General features: G+C 35.0%; 1 protein-coding gene across 5 annotated transcripts in view; it reads left to right on the forward strand.

The window, feature by feature from the left end:
* The window catches only part of FUT9 (fucosyltransferase 9), a 212,494-nt gene that overhangs the window by 93,058 nt on the left and 92,078 nt on the right, over positions 1 to 27,358 (forward strand). For all 5 annotated transcript variants that reach the window (XR_011497732.1, XR_006519359.2, XM_044757480.2 and 2 more), the window contains exon 2: positions 3,452 to 3,540. The gene's annotated coding sequence lies outside the window, so the exon portion shown is untranslated. The remainder of the gene's footprint in view (positions 1 to 3,451; positions 3,541 to 27,358) is intronic.

Consider the following 27,358-nt stretch of genomic DNA (forward strand, 5'->3'; position numbering starts at 1 on the left):
TGAGATTACTCAGAGCAGTAATCTCTTCCCAAAATCACAGGCAAAAGCCCTGAGAATTCCCTCAACTTAACTAGAAATTTCTAAAGCTATTCTCCCTAAACGTTTGGCCTCAAGAAGCTGGGAGGAGAAAACCAGAGCTGCCGCAGAAACATTCCTCCCCTACCGTGGTCTTCTTTCTCTCCACCTCTTCTGATATTTCTCCCCAGAATAGATGAAGAAGGCTTTCTCTCTACAGGATTTGAAACTCCTTTACATGAAACTCATGCAAACCTAGTCATTTATGCTTGCTGACAAATATCAAGGTGAAAAGTAAAAAACAGTGAATCATCTTAAGTCTCATCCTTAAGTTACTAAGCCTGTGGATCTTGACAAAACATCCAAATAATAGACTCATCCACCTGGAACTGAAGGAATCTAGAAACGCTTTCTTCCTCAAGACTGACTGACTTTAAACCATACATCAAAATAATGCTTTAAATGACAGAAACTGAGTGTCTTGACCCCACTTCTACCCCATGTCAAGTGGATACTTCGACTGCTCTGGAAGGAAAGACAAGTATGTAGGAAAGAAAAAGAGAAAAACGTATATCATCATTTGACTGGGTTAGATACAAATGTAGGGAATGGAAGAGAATGATCGTTTCCCTATATGTCATACAAAGAGGATAGAGACAATAATTATCCTCAGAAAAAATTTTATCAGCAAAAATAATAACAATATAAGAGTGATGGCATAACTTGAATGCTATTTATTCAGCATGCTGAGCCTTTAAATCATAGCCGTGATTTGGGGAGTACACACGAACTCACACACACACACACACACACATACAAACAAATCTGAGTCACCAAATAGACAATAGAACTCAGGCCACTTGCTGGCCCTCATTATTTGTTCTCATTCTAGATAGAATTTTAAATGTTTGATTTTTCTGACTTTCCAGCAAAGATCATTTTGAAAGCATCAAATCTGATGTTGTATAGTAAAAAACAGAGAAGGAATGGCATTTGACATGAGACAGAAAATCATAAAAACAATTCACAGATGTTCAAATATTATAACAGCCTGGAACCAGTTGAGACAAGCATAAATGACCCTTTTCTATTTTTCTTAATTTGTTAAATGTATTGATCCTTTATGTCAATATTTATAACCAATGCATTACATATATTATTTGCAATAATTGTGTTTGTGGTTTTACTCATTTAACAACCCTACGCACAAGATATATACAGTTTCAACAGAAAAACTTGATCAACCTTACAAAATATTTCATTAAACTTTTTCAAATTGAGAACTTAAATAGTATTGAAAGTTGATATCTAAGCAGGACTATCTTATAAACAGTGTCCAGGGAGCCATGTGCAAGTAAAGACATTTTTGTCAAATTAATAAAAAGAAATCTCATTAAATTGGAGTCAGGAGGCCAAAAGGGGGAGCTCTCATGCCCTATGTCAATAGCAGAGTCCAAAAGTAAAGAGAAAGATTTTGTCTTCTTGACCAGCAAGAAGTTTAGCCTATGAGACTGTCACAACTCAGCCAATGAAAAGACACTACACATTGAACTCTCAATTCCTGCAATGAACTCTCTGTTTACAATAGCCCTTCCAACTTCCTCTTCCCCTCTATAAAAGAGTTTCTCCTCCCTTACTGCTGGAGGACTTGCATATGGCTCAGCATGGTTGCAGATCCCAAATTGCAATTCTTTGCTGACCCAAATAAACCCATTTTTGCCGGAGGAATAACTGGCTGTCTAGTTGTTTAAGGTTAACCCTTTTGAGTAGACACTTTGAAGTTAGAGCTGGATTTGATCTCCAACTACAATACCTTCGAGCTTCTTAATATGGATGAATTTTTTAAATTACGAAACCCTATAAAATGAGGATAATAAAACCCTTACAGTATTGCTGTGATGATTAAATGACAATCATACACTTTAACAACATTAAACAGCTGTTACAAAATATAAACATTTACTATGTCTTATACCTTTGAGAAAGGAATAATTAGGTAAGACTTGATTTTAAAGACAAGACAGAAATTCTATATCTCTTCTCTATATTTTGATCATCTTAAGTGTGTTTGAATCCAATATTGAAGTGTAACTAAAGGGAAAAATTACTAAATTAGAGGAAAAATAAATTCTTTTCTATTAAGCATAAGCTAAGCCTATGTGTAAATCCAGAAAGAAATCAGATGGAATTTGCATTGAAATCTGTGGATTGAAGGAAGAAAAAAAAGTTAGGTGTTTGGGGGACATAAAATGGGAACAAGAGACATGGTGCTTGTGTGTGTGTGTACTGAGTACAGGATACTTAAACACCACTTTTAGTAACATCTAAGTATGGGTGTGTTCTACAGCAAAAAGACATTTTTGACAAGGAGTAAATTCATAAAATGCACTTTGGGGAGGCACTATGTTAAAGAGAAAACTGAATCCACCCTTATTCCATAGTTTGAAGCTATTTGCTCTTGATTGGGGTAATAAATGTCAGTAGGTCAGTTTCCCACTTTGTATTAAATCTAATCTTCATTCTTTGTAGAATAAGTAGTTCAATAAGGTTTGAAAGCTGTTGCCTCCATTTATACCCAGTCAGGTATGTGGGCAGTTGTCGTTGTCCGTTTGGGCTGCTGTAACAAAATACCACAGACTGGGTGGCTTATAAACAACAGAAATTTATCTCTCACAGTTCTGGAGGCAGGAAGTCCAGGATTGTGATGCCAGCAGACTGGGTTTTTGGTGAGGATTTCCCTGTTCATAGACAGCCATCTTTTCACTGTGTCCTCGAAGGGCAAGGGAGCTCTCTGAGCCCTCCTTTATAAAGGTACTAATCCCATTTATGGGGGCTCCGCCCTCATGACCTAATCACCTCTCAAAGGCCCCACCTCCCAATACCATGTCTTGAGCATTAGGATTTCAACCTAAGAATTTTGGGGTGGGGGAGGGTGAGCACACATGTTTACATCACAGCAGCTGGCACACATCAACGTGAAAATTAAGGACGTTTAGACAAATGATCTAATTATTTGATCTTTATTTTATTAAGCATCCAGATAATTATATCTAGATGATGTAGTAACTTTTTCTTGTATTTTTTGTGCTATGGACACAATTTATTCTGTAAGTGGAAAATATAAAAAATAGAGATCATGAAATATATTTAGTTAAAAAGATATCATACCCATTTCCTTAGAGTTTCAATTACAGTATTCATTCTTTTTAATAATTTTCTCTTATTGCATGTTGAAATGAAAAGTAATGCCATAACGTTTTCCTAAAAATTAAAAGAAATCATAAATTAATATAAGCAAATGACACAATAATACATACAGAAAGATCTAAGCTTGTAAGAAGTGTGATTTCTTTTAGCTTTTTTTTTTTGGTTATTTAGCTACATATATAGCAGTACATTTAATAACATACTTTTTTCTCTCTCTCTTTCCCAACAGGTTTAGAACGTGATAATTCAAGAATTTTATAATACAGTGGAATAGCTTAACAACTGTCTATGTGCTTCCCATGATATGTTCTCTATATTGTAAGTATATATTTACTTTTTATATATTTACTTTTCCAAACTAGCTTGATTGTGAGAGAAATGTGTTCAGTTACAACTTACAGTTAACTTGGATTGTTTTGGAAAATTATAAGCTAATACTCATCCAAAGTATAGAACAGTTTAAGAAGGTTATCTTATATGAAGAGATGTTCTGTAAATTTAGATTTAACATTACATCAAAGTTAAAGCTTAATATAATTATTTATCATGGTAGAATAATATGCCTTTGTTAAGTTATATTTTTTATAAATGTTAAATATCTACAGATATTTCTGTAAGATTTCTACACTATTCTTTAGTTTTCTAGAAAAACAATTTCATAAAGATTGGACATGGAAAATTTTATGCTAAAGTATTAGAATTTCCTGAAATTTTTTTAAGAATAGAATGTGTAACATAATTTCAAGGCCAGGTTATTTTCTTTCTATGTTACTTATCTTTTCAGAAACTGGTTTTAGTTTTGGCAAGGTAATACGTATACCACTAAATCATTCATATGTGTGTGTGTGTATTTACACATATACCTATGTGTGTATATATTTATGTACACACAATTTCTTTAATAAGCTAAATAAAAAGAGGAAGAAAAGCAGGGAACCACTTTTGTTCAGTACGGGAACCTCTGGATATTAATCTCACATTGCTGAAAAGTAAGGAGAGAAGTGGAAGGCTGGGATACTGTGCTTTGTTTTTGAGTTAAGAAGTACCAAGCAGTAAGTGCTAACTCTCAGCAGTGGGGAGGACAGGACGCAGCCCAACATTTTTCCTCAGAAGAAAGTAAGCCATGAACTGGTGCCCTTCAGTAATCAGAAGTGTTCACAAAATTTATGGCATATTTAGGGTCTCAGGCGATGCTGTTCCTTAACAGCATCAGGTAGTGCCAGACCTATAATACCCATCTCAAGCCTTACTCTCCATTCTCCCAGCCCTTCCCCTGCTGGAGTCCCTGTCTGAGGATATGAAATCTATCACAAGTGACTTGGAACTTAGTGAAACTTGATCCATCTCCCCAAAGGCAGGAGACTGAGCTGTGCCTGATTATGCAGTGGAGGTTGGAGGTGGTAGTGGATAGGTTATTAGCTTGTCATTTCAGAACACTGATTGCCTTTTGACACAGAATATGGTACATGGTTCTAAAGCAGTGCTATCTAATTAAAATATAATCTGAGCCAAACATGTAATTTAAATTTTTCTTGTGGTCACATTTAAAAAGTAAAAAAGCAGCAGTAAAATAGGTTTCAGTAGTATGTTTTATTTAGCCCTATATATTCAAAATACGGTCATTTTAACATGTGATCAATATAAAAATATTAATGAGACATTTCACATCCTTTGTTTTCATACTAAGTCTGAAATCCAGTGTGTTCTTACAGCACATCTCAATTCGGATGCTAAATTTTTTATTGGATATACTTAATCTGCATTTAGATTTCATAAAATTTAAAGTTGAAAAAAGTAGGTTTACAAAGTCAAGTTGTCCCACACATACTTAAAAGTTTTCCTATAACTAAATCAAGTGTCAGTTTTTAAATTTATTTAAAATTGAAAGTTATTTCCTTAGTCACAGTAGTCACATTTCAAGTACTTGACAGTCCCATGTGGCTCGTAGCCGCCATATTTGACAACTCTTTTCCAGAGGACTGTTGATATAACACTATAATTCAGCTACCTAATGAATTTTGTAGGCTGATCTCGGAGCATAGCAACGGAGCATAACTTTAAAATTTTAATGAGAAAAAAGTCAAATCCTACACCTCTGACTTAAAATGATAAATGGAGCATAAGTTTAAAATTTTAATGAGAAAAAAAAGTCAAATCCTACACCTCTGACTTAAAATGAAATTTTATTAGAACTACCTGTTTATGAGAATTTATGGATAAGAAAATATACAAGGTCTAAACCTCTAAGCTGTGCTGCACATTGGAATTTGGAAATTTTTTACTTGCTTCAGTGTACTTGCTCTGTTGTAACTGAAAGAATTAGGTGATCACAGCCCTTCGCATTACACTGAGTGTATCAAAAGCGAAAAATAAAATAAAAATTTTTAAAATGGCTTTGTGAAAGACACTGTTAAAAGAATGAAAATATAAGCTTCAGACTTGTAAATCAAATGTCTGATAAAGGATTAACATCCAGAATATATCAAGAATTCTTAAAACTTACCAAAGAGAAAACGGATAACCAGGTTAAAAATGGATAAAAGATCTGAACTTCATCAAAGAAGATGCATAGACGGCCAGTAAGTATATGGGAAGATGCTCAACATTGTTAGTCATTAGGGAGATGCTAACTAAAGCCACAATGAGACAACACCAGAATCTATTAAAATGGATAAAAATCTTTAAAATCTAACAATATCAAATGCTGGTGAGCATGTAGAACCAAACGGATTCTCATTCATTGCTGATGGGAATTCAAAATGGCACTGCCACTTGGGGAAACTTTGCGTTGGTTTCCTACAGAGTTAAACGTGCTTACCTTACAGCCCAGCAATCCCACTTCTGGGTATTTACCCAGGTGAATTTAAAACTTATTTTTACACAAAAACATATATGTGAATATTTATAGCAATTTTATCTACAACTGCTAAAATGTCAAAATAACCAAAATGTTATTCAATTGGTGAATAGATGAGTAAACTATAGTACATCTATGCAATGGAATACTACTCAAGTATAAAAAAGAAAGAATTACTGATTCATGCAATAGTATGAATGAATCTTAAATGCATTTTGCTAAGTGAAAGAAGGCAGACCCAAATGACTGAACATTATATGAATCCACATGTATGAAATTCTAGATGAAGCACAACATAGAGATAGGAAAGAGATCAGTAGTTGTCACAGTTTAGACATACAGGAGGGCTGAGAACAAAGTGATAATGTGAGGAAATTTTGGGGGTGATGGAACTGTTCTGTATGGTACTGCATTATTAGATAAATAACTGTGCCCATAGACCCATCAAAACCCATAGAGCTATAAAACACAAAGAGTGAGCTATGTAGTCTGCAAAATAAAAATAAGAAAACAAATAGAACATTGGAATTTCCCAAGATGGAGTAGAGACTGTGACAAATGATCTAACCAAATTACAATTGTAAGGCATAACCTCCTTGAAGGCCATGGAGGAAAAGGATCTAGCCTAAGTACCTTTGAGAAACACTGTCTTAACAGGACAAAGACTAAAAAGAATAATGCCAAAGAGAAAAATAACTGTACGAAGATATTGTACTCTATTTGATACATTTTTTTAAATCACAGATGTATAGGTTAGTAATTATGTGACTACTTTGAGTGTATACACATAAGCTAATAAAATTGTTGATAACAGAAGCTAGGTTTCTCATTGTCAGAGAAAGAAGTTACAAATAAGTGAAAGCGATAGCTAAAATTAACCTTGTAGTGCTAGATTAGAGACAGAGATATCAATATGAACTCATTTTTTCTCTTAATATACATACAGATAGATACAAAAATAAATATAGATATGTGTGCATGCGTACATAACATTTATTAGCTCTACCTACTGAAAGGTCCTAGAAGTAGTTATACACAGTAGCGATGAGCATACCTCATGTCCAGATTTTAGTTTCTAAATAACCATTCTCCAAAAAAAAAGGAACCAGGGCCCTCAGGAAAAATGGTTGATTCTAGAGGTAGGGCAGTAAAAATACAAACTGAACCTGAAGTCTCTTGTAGTGCCAGAAAGTGAAAAAGTGGAAAAAAAGTTATTGGGGCATGTGAAAAGGACACAGGAGCCAGTCAGAAAGAGTTCCCAGTAACCAAAGCTGAAACACTTTGAGCAACAAAATAATGATTGTATTAGATCATAATCTAATGAATAAAATAAATATCAATGAATCCACACTGATATAAACAGATGATTGAATAGATGGATAAATGACAGGGAAGGGAGAAATCTTCCTTCAGAAAAATTTCAAATAATATATGTAGATATCTTACCCACCTCCCAGGAGGTGAAGCGTAATTCCTCTCCCCTTGAGTGTGGCCTGACATTGTGACTCAGAGAGCATGGAAATGGGGGAAAGGTAACTTTTCCATGGAGAAACATGGTAGACACCACCTTTATCGAGAGGTCAAGGTTAACATCTCCAAGTCATGTTGACACCATGTGCCCCAGTATGTGATGAGGACACCTCACTTCTGTGATATTCTTCCCCAAAACCCATAGCTCCACTCTGATCTTGAGAAGAATACAAGACAAAGAGAAATTGAGGGTCATACTACAAAATGCCTCACCAGTACTCTTCAAAACTCTCAAGATCATGAAAGGAAAGACTGAGAAACATAGCAGGGGAGATGAAAGAGAGATTACAAATTAATGCAATATGGTATCCTGGATTTGATATTGAAACAGAAAAAGGGCAACAGTGGGAAAACTAGTGAAATCTGAATTAAACCGTGGTTTAGTTAATATTATATTCCTAGTTTTGACAAACGTATCATGGTTATGTTAACAGTAGGGCAAGCTGGGTGAAGGGAACTCTGTACATTCGTGCAACTTTTCTGTAAATCACAAATTATTGTAAAATAAAGAAATCTTTAAAAATGAATTCAAGCTTTGAAAACTTGGTCAGTGATACTTCCACTTTTAGAACGATTCTTCTTGTAATGTAATCCAATTCTTTCTGCCCGAGCATAAGCACATCTTGATATTTTTCTCTATTTATTCTAAGTCATTAGGAACCTCTGCTCTTTATTTGCCATAAAAAAGTTCTTTATTGACTTAAAACTTGAGAATTATAAGAGGTCTTCACATATATCTGTACTTTTACCAATTAATACTATTCAAATCATCCAAAATTATAGTTTAATTTTATTCTTTTTACGGCCATTTGGTTCCATATTCTTTGGCACTGCTGTCTTCTTTTTTTCTCCCCAAAGCTCCAGTGCATAGTTGTATATCCTAGTTGCAAGTCATTCTAGTTCTTCTATGTGGCTTGATGAGCAGTGTGTGGGTCCACCCCCAGGAACCAAACCAGCAAACCCTGGGCCACCAAAGTGGAGTGCACGAACTTAACCACTTGGTCACAAGGCCAGCCCCCAGGCACTACTGTCTTGCTGGTCATATAGGCATAGCAACTTGACAGTCATGATTGGCTACCATTTTTATTACACAAACGGTTATATGTTAAGATACAAAATAAATCAATAAATGGCCAAAATAACTGTAATGCTTTTTTAGAATTGGGACAGTTAAGGACTTGTGTACCTTATCTACCATGATCATATTACATCAAGGGGCCAAAGTTCTCTTACACTTTTTTAGGTTTAAAGGATTCTTTATCCACATCGTGACATTTCAAACTTATAGTGAACATGTAAAGTAGGAAATTCAGATAACATTCCTTATTTATGAACAAGAAAAGAAGTCTCTGAGAGGTTGAGTGGCTTGCTTATAAAGGGTCGAACATCCACACAGGACACACCTCGCTTAACTTAATCCTGTGACTTTGGTACCGCATCATGAAGTCCATATTATATGGAAATAGCCTTATTTGTTACAGTATTTTCTTGTTTTTCTTAACTTCCAGAGATGACCAAGTTCTTTTCCTTAATTTAAATGAAATTCTAACAAATTTTATATCATTAAAAAAATATTATTCAGATTTGAAGCCAAAAAAATCTCACCTGAAGTATCTGTTTTCTGTTGAACTTCAAAATCCAACCAAGGCTGTTAGACTGGAAATCACCATTGCTAGTTTATTTATGTTATATTAGACACAAGTATACTTTCACTTTGAGGAAATCTAATGTATGAGAACCAAAAAAAAATCACAAAATACATAACTGAGAAGTTTTATTTTATTATAAAATGATATTTGTCTCACAAAAGCATTTATCATGTCTTTTCTTAACTATCTTCCCTGGTGCAATTTCATTAGATTTATACATAGTATTTCAGAAGAAATAGATTCATTTTATAAAGCAAAGCATGCCTACCCTTGAGCGCTGTGATCCTTTCCTTCAATACTGGCATCGCTGTGCCTGTCTGCTGCAGTTTCTCTAAGAGGGATCTCATCATCCATAGGCAGGTTTAATACGGAAAAAATTTATAGCATACTGTCACTTATCAATAAATCAAGCTTCCTCCCTCTTGCTTTCCAATCACAATGCCAACTTCTAGGGGAGCTTATTTTATTAGCTAATTTGAAAATACTTTATTAGGCTATTTGAAAAACTTCTTGAATATGAGAGGATGATAAACAATAAAAGAAGATACGCCAATAGAAAAACATGTGCTATACCTTCAAATAATAGAATAGTAGGTACAGAAGACAAATGCAAAATCAATGTGGTCCATTCTATGCTTAAATTTCATTTGGTATTGGTTACAATGCAGAAGTATGCACTGAAAAGATCCCCAAATCTACCTCTACCATACTTGAATGTTTAGAGCTGTCATGATTGTCTTTTTTCCAGTCTGGATTCCTTCTACCATAGTAATAGCCTATTTTATTTTTCATTATGGTTCTTGTTGTTGTTCAAGAGGTCCTCTGAAGAGTCCCTTTTAATAAACCTATTTTGTACTAAGCTTTCTTACTGTACTGACTGGTGCATAATAAGTATTAAATTTCTAAATAAAATACCAATGGGCATATTTTTCAGTTAAGGAAACTAGGCTTGAGGTGTGAGTTAATTTCAGGAGCAATTGGGGTTTCCTGGGTGGGACCGTAAGTGTGAGAGTCTCCAGAGTCCTGGTGTTTATGTTGACCATTCTATATGCAATATAAAATGATTCTAGGTGTTTCAAACCCTACTGCCTCCCCAAGGAGATGTAGGTGGAGTATAGATGGATAGATGCACGCATGGGCAGATGGAGGAAGATGGATCGATGGAAAGATAGATAACCTATTCTTCTGTTATAGCTTCCTGACGCATGTGTTCCATACCATCGATAATACTGTATCCAAAGATGGAAAACTTTTTAATTTTTTTTTGCTGAGGAAGATTCACCCTGAGCTAACATCTGTGCCAGTCTTCCTCTATTTTGTATGTGGGTCGCTGCCACGGCATGGGCACTGACGAGTGGTGTAGGTCCATACCTGGGAACTGAACCTGGGCTGCCAGAGCAGAGTGTGTTGAACTTAACTACTAGGCCATGGGGCCTGCCCTGGAAAACTTTTTTAAAGGAATTGAGAAACATAGTTGATGATAGAGAATTCTATGGAATTTGGATAATTTGGGAGAAAATGGAGGATACAACACTTTTACCCTCTGTGCCCAGGAGAACTTATTGCTTTATTTTGGTTACCTGCAAAACGTCAGTTTACTTTTGCCTTGTTAGTAGGGTCCACATCAAAGCCAATGGAAGACTGTTCCTGTAATATTGACTACTTTATAGTCTTTTCTCTTCTTATCCCTTTAATGATACATCTTTATTTCGAAAATGCAGATATAAGCAGCTTTAAGTCTATACTTCAAATTTTATGCTCTGGGGAAAGAATTACTAGACAAAAATGTCTGGAAAATCTGAATTTATTACATTCAAATTGGTCTTAACTTTTTATTTTTAGAGGCTATGATTTCCCTGTAGCCACGCTATAAAGAGAAAACACTTCACAGTGAAGGAGCTTCTCCAGGAAAAACACTGTGGTGTGAATATTTATGTTAGAAGTACTTAGAATAAGTAAAGCAGATAAACACAGCCTAAACTTTTCTTTAAAATCACGCATATCAGCCCTGTGGTATTTCTAGCTGTCCTTATAAAATACATGATTCTTCCATAGATTTTTGAAGGTTAATTTTAATTATCTTCAGCAATCTCTATTTTTGGTTTTCTTTCTTTTCGATTTATCTTCCTAATAAAAAATTCATCTTCCCTTTCACTTTTTATGTCCCACTACTCCTATTAAATTTACATTATTTTTGTACTCAAAACAGAGTAGGATGTTAATTTAAAATTTGTGACTTTAAATTAATGTCATTTAAACCCAAAAAAATGAGTGTAGAAATTTCTCCATTCTTATGTTTGGAATATCAGAATCTATCTCAAAATAAATCTCTATGTTGCTAAAAGGTGAAATCTGACATATGCCCCGTTGGTTTTATGGGCACACAATATCAAATCTTCCTTATACTCAGAGCAGAGGCGGAAGACGGCGAGCTGCCTTACATGACAAAGTGGGGAGAACTCATCAGTAAATCTTCAGGGAGGAGAAGATGAGCAATGTGCAGGATAGCCAAAAGAGTTTCAGGACGGTGGTGGTCTGTGTTCTACATTAACTTGCGCATGCCACTGTAATATAATACCTCTCCATCTAAAACTTCAGAAATACGTGCTACCTATGCCTTGTGTGAAAGTTTCAGGGTTAAGTAATCGAGTTCCACATCCAGGTCAAAGCAATCAGAGGGAAGAAAACATTTACGGTAAATGAGACACGGATAGAATCTGGAAATCTCCAGGATAGGAATTCAAAGCACTAAATAATCAGGAATTCGTAAGATGCTTGGAATTCTCAGAAAGCCTTTGGAATACTGGAATTTCCATAGAATATGAGAAGATTGTCTAGGAACCTCAAATACAGAGACCATAATTTGTATCTAGGTTACTTTTGCTATTACACGAACATTAAAGCAATATTTTAAAAACTCAATAAAAATGTATTTCACCTAGAATCCAATCACCCCAGAAGTTCACATAGTTGTTTGTCTATTTCCTTTTATTCTCAATCCATATACATACGTAATTTTACATCACATCTTTGTAATTTTGTGTTTTGATTTTGTACTCAATCCCAAATCATAAATACTTTGACAGATTCATTTTTTTTTAGGTGTCCTTATGATGCGGGGTCGGTGAGCCAAGGAGTCAAAAGAAAGATTTCTTAGACTCTTAAGATCTGCCAGTAGTGCTCTTTTATTTAGAGAATAGTATAGAATAGCATGGGGACAGGACCCATGGGCAGGCAGAGCTGGTGTGTGGGGATAAGACCCACGGGCAGTCAGAGCTCCTGCTGCTGCTGCCTCTGCTGCCCCCGCTGGCATGGGGACAGGACCCATGGGCAGGCAGGGCTGGTGTGTGGGGACAAGACCCACGGGCAGTCAGAGCTCCTGCTGCTGCCCCGAGTTGAGGGTTAGGGCTAAATTTAAGGCATAGGTATGTGAGTCATCTCTTTACTAAGACAAAGGAAAGAACATGAAAAAAAGTTAAAACAGTATCAGTGCAGGTGGGGTCTGGTCGTTGGGTGATCCCATGACTTTTAGACAAGAATCAAATCAGATTAAGTAAAGGTCAGAAGCCACCACCCTAAATCAGTTACATGAGATTGCCAGACAGCAACCAACTTAAGTTCTTGCCTTCCCCATTAAGAGTTTCTAGGGATAAGGTCATCTCTCTTCTTCTTCCTGGTACAGAGAGGGAGACACCTTTTACAGATAGAGATTTACCTTACAAATGTAAATGTGTCCCAACAAGGGCAAGTTCCATTCCCCAGAGCTTCCCTCCCTGTCCCAGTTTATCAAAAGCAATCAGCCCAAAACAATCCCGATGCCAAAGAGTCATATCTTGGGGTGGCCAATTTCAGGTCCCTACAAGGTCATCCCCCCTTCCTTCACAAATGCAAATGTCTCTCAAAAGGGCAAGTAAAATTCCAGTCCACGGAGCCTGCTTCTCATCTGTAGTTTTAAAAATAACCAGCCTAAACTCCTCATCACTTATAGTGACTATTTACTTAACTCTTATCTTGGATATTTGAGTGTTTGAGGTTCTTCATATATGTAAATAACACTTCAATTTAAATGTTAGCAAATGTTTTTGTCCTTGTTTTGGATCTTTTTCTCTTGCAGAGGAAGTAGAAATCTGACTTAAGAGTCAGTCTCTAGATGTTCAGAGTGTAGTAGGTATGCAGCTATGGCAAAGGTTTTAGACTTTTGGGCCTTGTTTTCATCAAATGCAAAATAGAAACAAAAATAGGACTTATATTGTAGAACTGCTGAAAGGATTAAACGCAAAATGCATAGCAAAGATTATGCAGAGTGTCTATTTGGGCAAATGTCTAGAAATCAAACTATTGAGGCAAAGGATATGATCACATATATTCTTTCCAAAACTGTTGCACAAATTGTTAACTTCTAGAGTATTCAGCTGTCAAAACGATGAATACCAGTCCTCAATATCTTAAACAAAAAACTACAAAGCTGAATTTATTGTAACTTAAAGAAGGGGGAACTATGCTGGTCAGACAGAGGCTTTTAGAGCAGAGAAGATTGATGGTATCATACAGGGTGTGGGGACAGAGTGGAATTCAGTGAGTGGCAGACTTTCGAAGGAATTAGTGTATTGGTATCATTTGTAGAAACCTGGTTTCTCGGGTGAGAATGTCTTTCAGGTGTCTCAGGTGATAATTGGCTTTCATAAATCTGTTGTTCAGAGTGAGTTCTTTTCTGACCAACTGACTTTCAGAAGCTCCAGTTCTTACTAATTGATTTGCAAACGCATGTTCACAGAGGTGCATTGTGTTTCATTGACCAAATTGTGTAAAATTAGTTCCGATGATTTTTAGAACTGCCATTAATTAGTAAGCAGATTTAAAACCAGTTCTGGTAGTCACTTGCTACCACAGCTACAGAAAAATCAGTTAAGAATATTTTATTCTCAAGTTATATTTAAAACAACCATATGAGAAAAAAATTTCATGGGGAAAATGATGGAGGAGGCCAAGATTGGTTCTCAGCAAGGAAGACTAGGAAATATCTAGAAGTTTGCTTTTAATGCAGTCTTTTGATTCACAAATACTGTGTCAGTATCAAACAGTAAAATAAATGCAGAAGATTAGTGCCCATTGAAAAACGGTGTGGAACTCAGATAGAAAGGTAAGTACAATTTACATAAGTCAATAAAGTTGTCAAAGAAAACTTACTTCCTATTTCATCATCAAAAAATCATAAAATTTTACATTTTGGTGAGATCATAAATGTCACCTTTTTATTCAACTTTTTAGTTCATGAGCTGCGTTTCTCTAAATTTATACTTACCTGAAGTATTTGATCTTTGGTTTTTTGCATCATTTCTCTCTCCGTCTCTTTAATATACATTGTCCTCTCCTTGCTTGTATTTCACTGTAGAGTGGCCTCCAGTCTCCTTTCAGAAGGTTGTCCCTGCCAATTCCAATTTGGCTCTCATTCTCCTGAATTCTGTTCTCCTCCATAGTCAACATTATTTTTTTTTTTTCTTTTTGAAGATTGGCCCTGAGCTAACATCTGTTGCCAATCTCTCTTTTATTTTGTTTGCTCCCAAAAGCCCCCCAGTACATAGTTGTATATTCTAGTTATAGGTCATTCTAGCTCCGCTGTGAGACGCCACCTCAGCATGGCTTGATAAGCAGTGCTGGGTTCACACCCAGGATCTGAACCGGAGAACCCTGGACCACTGAAGCAGAGTGTGCAAACTTAACCACTTGGCCACGGCCAGCCCCCCACTTCTTTTTCTTTTTTTTTTAAATGACGGTTTCTGAATTATTGATTTCTCTTGTTTCAACTTCTACCCCTTCTGTTCTTCTATCATGCAAAACTCTCTCCCCTCTCTTCCTTTGGGTAAACCTTCCAAAAATGCCTATCCTTTTCTCTTGAAAAATATGTTAGTAAGATAAGTCCAGGTTAACTCACTGCAGATGTCGCCTGTATCTTCCATTCTTCCCTCTTCTACAGCTCATTCTTGCACCATCAATAGATGACTCATTCCAGCCTGACCTCGTGAAAAGATCTTTTAGTTTAGAATCAGACAGAATAGCAAGAAATTCTGATTTCTTCCACTTACTGGCTGCCAAGGTCTTATGTGAGTAATTTAAGCTCTATGTGTCTCATTTTCTTTACGTGTAAAATGTGAATTCTACTACACAGAATGATTATGGTGATATAATGAAATTATGTTTAGGAAACGCATAGCACACTGTCTCTACCCAGGGGGAACTACATAAACGATTTATCTTCTTACTTGTGTTTATTTCTTATTATCACTTACCACATTACTTTTTCTCAGAATTGCAAACCAAAAGACCCATGAGACCTAATGTCAAAAGCCCACTGTCTTTGTCAGTCAGGATCTTAGGTAAGACAGTTTATCTAGTATAAGTCATTTGGAAATAATAATAATTCCCTCACTACCTTAATCTCATTGTGAGGATGACAAATAATAACAATAACTGTTAGCATTTTTTATTTTGGCATTTATATGCAAGGTACTGTGCTGCCAGTTAATATATGTGGGATCAACCTTTACAATTACCTACCGGAGAGTTAATACTATTTCCAATGTTTATGTGAGGGAACTTCAGCTCAGAAAGACGAAGTAGTTGGGCCAAGGTATATAACTAGGAGTGGGCAGAGCTGGAATCGAGGTCCTCTGAACCTGCACTCCTATCCTCAGAGCCCTCTGCAAGCGCTAACGGTCACTGCTGCATTCAACGGGTTTCCTTTCACTAAATATAATCCTGGCCCATTACTTGAACTGTATTCCATCACTATCCAGTCCCTTTTAAAGCCTCCTGTTAACTCTCATAAAGGCATTTTAGAGCTAGATTCTGCTTTCATTTACTTGAAGTTTCAGCTGCTTTGTTTCCTATAGCATTAATTTATACTTCTCTTTTGTAATCTCACTGTTGAGTTCTCTACTAAGTGCTATAGGCAATTAAAAAGACAAGAAAAAATATACAGAGATGTGCTACCTTCCAGGAATGTATTTGAGCTTTTCAGAGTGAAGGTTGGCCTCAGCTCCTGCTTCCCTCCACTCCACGCTGCTGTCAGAGTAGACATGGCTCTACCCTTCTTCCCCTCTAGTGCTTGAGCCTCTTTTGTGGCTCTCTCCCAGGTGCAGGTTAAAACCATTCCACAGACTTTGGACATTATGCTCTGCTTCCCTGAAGTTATGAGGTGATAAAAGCACTCTTCAATCAAGCAGAAACATATTTATACCACCCTTATGCTATTCTGCAGATCCAAGACTTATTGAAAATTATCAATTACATGCAATGAGTTAAGCTTCAGTGCATGTCCAAGCAAAGGGTTCTCTGCCTCTGCTTTCAACGAGGAGGCTGAGTGTGGTCTGTATATACAAGCTCATAATTTCAATCTGCACTTGAATTCACACCATTTACTGTTATAAAACATATTTATTGGGTCTAGATAAATTTCATGGAGGCAGAGGTAATGCCATCTCAGTATTCTTTAACTTTCTTGTCGGGCTTACAGCATGACTCGACAGCGAATGAGAAATTTAAATTGATGATTAAAACAGAAATGAACAACCATCTGTAATAATATTAAATAATTGAGTAGAGAATTTAGATCTCAGGGTCAAGGCTTATTAACCTAAATAATAATTCATGAAAACCTTTTTATGAACAGCTTCAGATTATTATTTAGCCTGAGGGCTAATAATTTCTCTTTCCAGAACTACTTTTTCTTTAAATAATTGTAAAATATTCCCTAAGAAAAATTAAAATCAATAAATTCAAAACATAATGGAGTCAACTACAAGATCACCAAAATTTCAGGACAACAGCAACAGATACTACAAATTAAATGTTTTTTTAATTTAAAAACTTGAGAGATGACACTTTAAAAATATATTAGACAAAGGTCTAATTTTGTAAAACGTAAAGAGTGTCTAAAAAAACTACAATGAGACAACCCAATGAAAGAGGAACATAAAGAATGAGTAGTTATTTCATAAAAAGGAAAATAAAAATGAACCACAAATAAAGGAAATTATTACCAACCTTACTGAATAATAAACAGGCAAATGCAATTTTTGTGGTTTCATGGGATATTTTTTCGTTAGTGTAATTTTAAATGGTTCATGGCATCCATTTTTATCAAGAGCTGGTGGGGGTTTGATTCTGGGTGGAAATGGACTGAGCCTTTTGGATGCCATCGTGGTGGTTCCGATAGAATTTCGAGAACATTTATCACTCGACCTAGTAATTCTGCTTCTAGTAGGTTATTCGTCAAAAACACTTTTGCACATCAAGAAGCCAGCAGGAAAATATTTAGTGCAAATTTAGAATGACAAATTTATGAAAAATGATCAAAATGTCAATCAATAATGGTATACTCTTACCAATCATTACTAAGCAATCATTGAAAACAATTCGATGAATATATAAAGATAGCATATAGTATCAAAGTCAAACTATTCAGTATGAAAAATGTCTCAGAATAATGGCCTCAATTATCTAAATAGAAAAAGCTTCTGTATATATGTATATACCTGAAAACATACAAATACATACAAAGTTAATGAAAGAATTCTAGAAGGAGATATGTCAAACTGAGACAAAGGTGGTAATCTCTTCGGGAGGAGAGTGGGTTGAAAGAATGGAAAAATTAAATGGGGTATTAACCGTTTGCTCCATATATTCTTGAATTGTTTCACTTTTAATGATAAAATATTATATTACTTGTATATCTTTTATAAATCAGACAAATATAGATTCTAATAGTAAAATATTTTCAGAGAAAATTTATTGGTGAGCTATCAGTTAATTAATGATTGGTTGGTATTTTTGAACATGTCCCGTTTTTAAAATAATGAAACCTTTCTTATCACGTATTTTTTTTTTTTTATCATACTGGTAGCCCTTAGCTTTGGCTGGAATCAAGTATTTTGAGTAAATAAGACATCAATGGGGAAAAAATCAGGACCACTTCAAAAACACTACACTGGGGATGGGAGAGGTAGTGAGAATCTCAATCAGCATGTTTGTTGGAAGGCCAATTTCTGATCTTTTGCATTTGCAAAATAATTTTTTGTTTGACAAAAAAAGCGAAAAAAATTAAAATGTGATTTTCTCTACCATGAGAAAAATTCTTGTTGTGTAGTTTTATAAAATATTACAAGAGGCTTAACCTGTTCCCGCATGTGGTTACAGCCCTGGTATTAAATAAGATGGAAGAAAAATGAAACCCGGTGTGAATGCAAACGTCTCGTTAGAGCTGTGCAGCGTACACCATTAATTGTATTTCCTCCCCACCATCCATCTTGAATGTCTCAGTAACACAATTTCTGAGTCTCCATTGAAAAACATAATAAACCTCTATTCTTCTGTGAAAATATCTCTCACAAAGGCAGAAATGGAGGTTTCCTGGTTCTTGGACATTCAATAAATGCCGTAGATTCACTGCAACTAATGAGCTGCGTGAAACTTTCAGACATGTCTATTGCTGCTACAATTATTAATATCCAACCTGCCTTTACATATTCCTTCTTAAAGGATACAAAAGTAATTCTTTTTGTTTTCCTGGGGGTAATGCACTAAAATATTTTTTTCTACACAATTTTAATTGAACTACATATACATGTTCTGTGAGGGTTCATTATCCTTCTGTCTCATTCAAAAACTGCCTTTATTAGTGTCAAAGGGAGCCCTTGAAACTTTGTCTTTCTTCTCCCTCTGACAATGCAACCTTGTTGCCTGCTACTCTACAGCCATTTCCAGACTCACTATTTTAGAAGTTCTTCAAAATTTAAACTTTTTTCCCCTACCTCTTTTCAGGGAATCAACATAGTATAGTGGTTATCCCTGCTTGCAAAACTGAATCAGTAATAGTACCAGCCTCATTGTGTTGATTTGAGAATGGCAAAACATGATGTACGTTAGTGGAAGGCCCAGTATCCAGACTATATGTAGCCCTTAATAAAAATGAGCTGCTAGTGTTATTTTTTTCTCCCATGAGTTCCTACTTCCCTTTTATTCTAAAATATCACTACAAACTGCTAAACTTTGCTCCTTTTCCATTTTTTTGTGTTGCTTTAATTGCATACCAACCACCTGTATGAAGAAAAGTGAAAAAAAAAATGAATAGAACATATCATGAGCAACTGTTTCCAAAAATTCAGCTGTCGGGTATTGTACAAATACCACTTGGAAGGGTGGTTTGATTTCCCTCATTTTCAACTCCTTTTTTTCTTTCCCTCTTCTTCCATATCTATAAGTGGCTGCTAGCACAAACCAGTGAAGTTATGCAGACTCCATGTGTAGTAATGTCACACTCTCCCAAACACACGCACACACACACCCCTTTGTTTCAGATCATTGAGTTTAATCATAATTTTCTAACCAAAAGGAGGAATCAGATATTTGCCCCAAATTCCCATCGCTGAGGGGTAGGTTCCACCAAGACAGCTTTCTTCTCATTCTGCTGCTTCTTGCAGCAGACTCTTATTCTAAAAATGCAAGGCAAATATGCAAAAATCATATTATTCTGTTTGGTTCAGAGCATTTTTCTTTTTATTTAGATTCTTGCATATTTATGGATAATACGGACCATTTGTGTGTGTGTGTGTGTGCTGCATAATGATATAAAATGTATTTCTTACTGTGGGTCATAATCAAAAGCTTTAAATGCCATTGCCCCCCAAAATAATTCTAAAGAGGTAGAATTCTAACGAAACTTTTCCCATGTCTAGAAGCCAGTCTTTTGCTTTAAATACCATCTTGACTTCTGTGGTGCTTTACACCAATAACTGTGAAAGCAGCTAGAATAAAAGGACAAGGATGAATCAAAACTCAGAAAAGGAAAACTAATGAAATAATTGCAAAAACTTGAGTTGGTTATCTTTTTTTAATAATACAAATGCATCTTAAAATTCAGTTAATAAATGGTGAAAGCAGACTAGTAGGGTTCAGATCTCAGCTCTACAATGTGCTAGTTGAGGAACCCTGGACAAAGTTATTTAACCATGCTGGACTGTACATCCTCATCTATGCAATGAGACTAAACTTACCCTCAGTCCCTCAGGTAGTTACTAGGATTCAGTTGTGTAATTCATACAGTGGACTTAGTGCCTCATATGTAATAAGTTTTCAGCAACTGGTGATATTTGTTCTACAGTTCTGCAGAAGGGATTACAAAGTGGTAATTTACATACTGACCTAAAATTTTGTTTTGTTTTCTCTGATTTTGTAAGCTTTTATATTTTATACTCTTTTAAAATTATTTGCAAAATCAGGAGTCTCTCAAGAAAAAAATAAATTCTGCTTTTTGATCTTTGAAGAGATACTATTTATTTGTATGTTCCTATGGTCCTATGTCCGATAGTTTGCTTTGCTTAATTTTTTTATTGTAGCGTCTTAATAGTTGAACTAAATAGGAGTGATTTTAAAAATGATTTCAGACCTATATGTTTAAGTACTTTTTCAAATTCTGACTTCTGGGTAGAGAGGCCCACAAAATATAAAAAATTTATCAGACATTTGAGTTTTGGAGTGAGTTGAAAGAGAAAAATAAATAGAAGACATATGACCAGATAGAAAGAAAAATGTATTTTTAAAATAAAATATTTTTCTGATTGTAAAATTAACATATGCTCATTAAAAAATGCAGTTAAATTTAAAAAATTAATGAATTAAAAAAATGCAGTTAATACCAAAAAATAAGAAGAACGATGTTAGTATTTTGGTGTATTGGTTTTAAGTTATTTTCTGTGCATATATATAGCTAATAGATTTTTTTTAATGGGATCATACCATGCATAGAGTTTTTTAAATTTATTTTGACTTTTTACTATATCTTGTATGCTTTCTACGTCAAGACATGTAAGTCAGCAGTGTTGTTTTAAGAAGTGTATAATATTCTATCTTTGGGCCATAATTTTTTAACCAATTACTTATTCAAGGGCATTTACCTTATATCCAATATTTACAGATTGCAAACAGTGCCTCTATCCTTGTACAAAACTCTGTGTGTCTTTTTCTAAATATTTCTTTTCCAGTTCCCAAAGGTAGCCACCTATTATTGAATGGCAAATATGGGACAATGTTAAGAGCATTTTACACATGTAAAATGTATAATGTACATATTATATATGTTTTATATATATATATGCTATTTCATGTAATTATTGCAATAACCCTGTGAGACAGGTACCAACATTAACCCCATTTGATCAAATAGAGCAACTGAGGATTAATAAAGTCGAATAACTTGCCAAAAGTCCACACAAAGCTAAAATTATAACCATTATAAGTTGATTCCAAAACCCGTGTATGTAACAGTTACCCTATAATACCTCTCTCCTATAGTGTGTACATATTAATTGTTTATTAATACTTATTAATTTCCTCACAGAAAATTTAAATTAAATTTTGATGAATAATCTAAATTCTATTTTATAGCACAACTGCTACTCATATGTCCCTAATTCCCAGTGCATTGTCTAATATGGAAACTTGTCAAATAGCTGCATGACACATTCAAATTTCATGGCATTTTCAAAAAGGGGCAAATCATACAATTGCTGAGGCATTTATAAAGCCAGTTGCAAAGTTAAGAACTAATATGTTTCTTGGAAAGAAAGTTGAACAAGTTATTGGCAAAATTACTTTATCAAATGACTTTATAAAATGTCACATAATATGAATGGTAGACAATGTGGAAGAGAAATTATCGTATGCGTATTTTGGCTGATATTTTTCTCTACAGTCACATGAAAACTCAGATGTGTATAGTATAATCAAGTGTTAGGATATGTATGGTATGTATGTACACAGAGAACATTTTGTTCACTGAATATTTGTGCTAGTCGAGAAGAGATATTTCTTTAGTTACTGCTTATTATTCTTTTGAAAAACATTGTAGTCTCAGACAATGTTCTACTGAGATTAGACTTGAATAAGCACCAGTTACTGTGCCTCAGGGAAGGGTGTTAATGAGCAAGTGCCAGAGGTTCATCTTAATGCCAGTACTTAAACTTTAGGCCTGAGACCAGTTGGTCAATCTAATTAATCCTGACCAAGATTCAACATTAAAAGAAGTAATGAGATTGGAAATATAAGATTATGGACACTGAGCATACTGAGTAAAGACATGCACAGCAAATGTAAAACTCTATTTTTCTCTTCTATAGTATACTGGCTGTTGAAAGGAAAGGTACTTTTGAAATGAGGGGGAGGCAACAAACATTTCTTCCGAAGACCAATACTGCCATGTCTGTGACTTTAGGTGACTTCTTCAAGCAGCATATCTCAGTGATACACTCAATATCTAGCATAGCCAAAGCCAATTACTTAATGCTAGGAAAATGACTTTTCTGAGATGAAGATAATAGGATCCCTTAACATGTCCAAAAGAAAATCATGCAAAAGACCTGATCACTTATAAATCGACTTTTTCCAACACCTGATGATTTTTTTTTATCTCCTAGTTGCCAGAGAAATATATTGATGGGATGTCACTTGGCATTCTTAAACATCACCTCCATTTGCCGCATTAGATCACGAAGAAATCATTTCAGGGTGAAATATCTCCAAAGAGTAAATTAGAAAGCCATTTACCCTTGACTTCCTAATAGTTGAGTGAGTTGAATCATTTAACCTTTCAGCTTGGAGCATAATATGTTGACTTAATATCTGATGAAACACGGGAAGTTGGATACAGTGAGAAATATCTCAGTATTCAAAACTACCTCACAGAGCCTCTGGATGCTTGCCACAAATGTTAATAGATATAATTGAAAGTTTAGATTTAATTTTACCAAGAAACAAAATCCATTAGAACCTATTTATCCTTGAGTCAGATGTAAACAGCATCATCCTTCTTGCAGTTATGAGATAATTTTATGTTTTATTATGCTTTATATTTTAATTGTGATAAACATTTTAACGTATCTAAAATTGGCAATCCTTTTGCATAGTAAGTATCCACTAAGTGGTCTGCAGAAGCTCAAAGATTGATGTCATGCTTAGAAACATCTTCACAGCCCTTGTATGTTATTCCAATGCTTTTTACATGCAGAAGAGAGTAAACTTTGTTTGAAAAAAATGTAAAGGATCACTTAAGTGTGGCAAAGTTGTAAGTGTAGGAGGTTGCAGACATTGTGGGATTTTAAAGAAATAGGAGAAAAGAAATATAAGTATGATGGTACTCTCCAACCAAATCTATTCTCACATTTCAGAAATAATCAATGTAATATGACTTTTTCTTTTTAAGATTTTATTTTTCCTTTTTCTCCCAAAGTCCCTCCGATACATAGTTGTGTATTTTTAGTTGTGGGTCCTTCCAGTTGTGGCATGTGGGACACCGCCTCAAAGTGGCCTGATGAGCGGTGCCATGTCAGCGCCCAGGATCCAAACCAATGAAACCCTGGGCCGGCGCAGCTACGCGGGCGAACTCAACCACTCGGCCACAGGGCCGGCCCCTGTAATATGACTTTTAATGTGACTTATGAATAGAAACTTTTAATCTGACATGAATCAAACTTGATCTTTACAGCATACAGACTACATACTGAAAAATATAATAAGGTATGGGCTCATGGAAACTTAAGATAGAATTTATAAATCTTTGACATTTATATTTGCTTCTTTTCCATATGCATCAAACCAAAATTTAGATTCATGGTCATCCTAGATCAAACAGCAAATATTTATCAAGAACTTATTAATTCAAGGCATATTGTGAGGTGCTGGAGAGATGGAAACAATGAGACATGGCTTCTTTTCTCAAAGACTTGGTAGTTTTATTCTCCTCTCTCTCATGTCCTAAATTCTTCCTCTTACATATGTTTTCATTTGGGAGGGTACAACAATGTTAAAGTATTCCATGATAGTTGTCAAACAGACCGCCTGTCAAGGGACATGTTTTTTAGCAAATTGTATTCTTTAACAAAAATCAATCCTAGATTCCTTTTCACTCTGCAACATCCAATCAATATCCGTTCCATGTAAAATGTTAAAAGATTCTAATATCATCCTCTAATAAACAGACCCAGGGCTCTTTGGAGAAATGGCTGATTCCAGGCATGGAGCAAGAAATACACAGGATGACCCTGAAGGATCTAATTTGCCAGAAAGTAAGGAAGAGTCCAAAAAAGACAAAAGAATAAAGACCTATCAGAGGAACAAAAGGACCAGCTGAAAGAGCTCCCAATGGCTCATTTTGAGTAATGTATAAGAGAAAATTTTATCAACAAATAAATACTGTAGTATTACAGTATATACCAGTGTATAAAATGCATATCCATGAGTGCATAATTATATGAATAAATGATTAAATAATTGAGAGAGACAAGACAGATCTCCCATACAGAAGAATTCCAAATTATTTTTATAGATAATTCATCCTCAAGAAGAGAGAGCATAACTCCTAGCCTCTTACACGTGAGCTGCATGTAATGACTTTCTCCCAAATAGTAAGGTATGGAGATGGGGAAAAAGAGAAACTTTACCATGTTGAAACCTGTTAAGCACTCCCTTAGCCAGGTAATAAAGGTTAACATCAACAGTGATATGTCATGTTGATAGCATGTATCCTTGGTACGATGTGATAAGAATGACATTTCACTTCTTTGGTTTTCCTCCCCAAATCCCATAACCTCAGTCTCACCAGGAGAATAATATCAAACAATCCAAACTGAGGGATGTTCTACAAAATATCAAGCCAGTAGTCCTCAGTATTTTTAAGGTTATTAAAAATAAGGAAAGTTTGAGAAAACTATCACAGCAAAGAATTGCCTAAGGGGTCATGATAACTAAATGTCCTGTGGTATCTGGGATGGGATCTTCGAACAGAAAAAGGGCATTAGGTGAAAACTAAGGAAATCTGAAAAAAGTATAGAGCTTAGTAAATAATAATGTATCAGTATTGGTTCAATGGTTGTGGCAAATGAACCGCAGTAATATAAAACGTTAACAATAAGGGAAACTGGATTTGGAGCATATAAAAATTCTCTATAGTGTATTTTCAATATTTCTGTAAATGTAAAACTATCCTGACATTAAAGGTTTATTTAAAAGGTTATATATAAAGAGCTACCTGAAGCTATGATTTAAGGAACTCTATAGGGTATCCCAGGGATGAGTGGAAGAAGGAAAATGTGTCTCCGTGGTGCTCATAACTGCTCATCTGTGCAACTGTTGGTTTGTCCTCCCAGTTTATTCTGTTGATGGATAGTCTACATACTTGTCTGCATTCTTATTATCTCTTTTAGTGATAAGCTAGCAAAAGGAACAGACCTTATCAGTTTTGGTTTAGTCCTGCCCTAGCTTGATTAAAAAATAGGGCAGTAATAGTTTTCCAGTACAGAACTGGATATTACTATATATTTGGGAAAACAAGTTTGAAGCGAAGAAAAGAAAGAACTATTTAAGGTCTTTAGATGAAAGAGGCAGGATAATCTTAGCAGAGGTGGAGTTTTGCTTGATTTTTATTCCTTACTCTTTCTTTTGTGCATTTCTATTTTTCACCTTTGTTGCATTATAAAAATAGACCTGAATGCTGACAATGAAAAATGACAGCTTGCAAAGAAAGATACGTAAAGGAATATTCTTGGGTATTAGAGCCCAAACACCTATCTGTTCTTTTTTTTTTTTTAACACTTTAATTTTACAAGAAAAGTGAAATATGAAATGGCACTTCCTAATGCAAAAAAAAAAAAAAAGAGCAAAAACTATTAGCACAGATGGTTAGCAACAAGGTTGAGGACACATTAACAGGCTGAAATTATATTGGTGTACAGTCTGTCGGCAGTACAGAAGCTGTGGCGGCAGCAGTCAGGACTGGGGTGGCTTCATTAATAAGGCATCCTTTCACTTCTTCTCCATCCACCTCTTATATCACTTGTCACTGTAACATACAGACATTTTTAAGTGTCTACAAATGAATTCTACTAAGCAAGAAAACCTACCCTTTCTGCAGAGTGTACTATCTCTTTTAAAGTAGAAGTTTCTCTTTTAAGAATAAACCTGGTTTGAATGATTCAGGTAAAATTTCGGAAAAAAAGTGTCACAAGAATTAGACACCATTAAAATAGAGGTCATCCTTTCAGAAAAATGCAGCAACCAGTTATTGATTGCCTTCAGTGCGGAAAACACAAATCTCAATTTAATCTCCACGTTTTTAAAAAATTGTCCAAAGGCTGGAAATTAACATTATACATGCTAGACACAAAACTTTGCCTATGAGCTACTTTCACCACGGAGAATATTCATATTCTTTCATTTTAGTGTCCACATATCTAAGGTATGCCATGCATACCTTATGCCATGTATACTTAAAATCTTGGCAGAAATGTGTTTGCATTCGAATGATAAAAGATACATTTTATGTCCTATATTGACCTCAGAATTAGGTAATAATTAAAACAAGACTTCAATTTCTGGCTAATAAAGAAGAGTTTCTATAGAAAATCCTTCTTTTCTTTGCTAAATCTAGAAGAATACAGCTTTATTTTCATTTCTTTGATTACTATTAAAGAGATTTTTTCAAATTATCCTGAAAGTATTATGTTTGTGACATGTTATCTATAACACAATATGGAAGCTATACTTTAATAATCAATTTCTTCTGAAATGTATTTTTTCTTATTGACTTTCATACTTTAACAATATTGACCCTGATGATAAAATCCAGACAAAATATATAGGCTAATGGATCATTTTTGCAAATATTGGAAACTACTAGCTCTAAGAGATTTTTATCAGCCATTCTATGAAAAAAAGAAAAAGTGTTCCATGATCAAATAAGGAATGTTTCAGAAATGTTGCCTACCATAGTCTTCTCCAAGTTTCTTTCTATTAGCATATGAAAGCTTCTAGCAAGTCCTATAGAAAGGATGTCTGCCAAAACTATTTTGAAAGCAGTAAGAGTAATACTGCAGAAGCAAACAGCATCCAAATTACGAAGAATCTTTTTATGCCTTACTGAAAAGTTTGGAACTTTTCCAATTTTCTTTTTAGAATGACCACTTTGGCAGCAATGTGAAGGATGGACTAGAGGCCTATTTAGGGAAATTTTTCAGTAATCAAAACAAAAAAAAATGAGCAAAATTAGTCACAA

The sequence above is a fragment of the Equus asinus genome, chromosome 24 (genome assembly GCF_041296235.1).
Source record: "Equus asinus isolate D_3611 breed Donkey chromosome 24, EquAss-T2T_v2, whole genome shotgun sequence".
NCBI classification, from domain to species: Eukaryota; Metazoa; Chordata; class Mammalia; order Perissodactyla; family Equidae; genus Equus; species Equus asinus.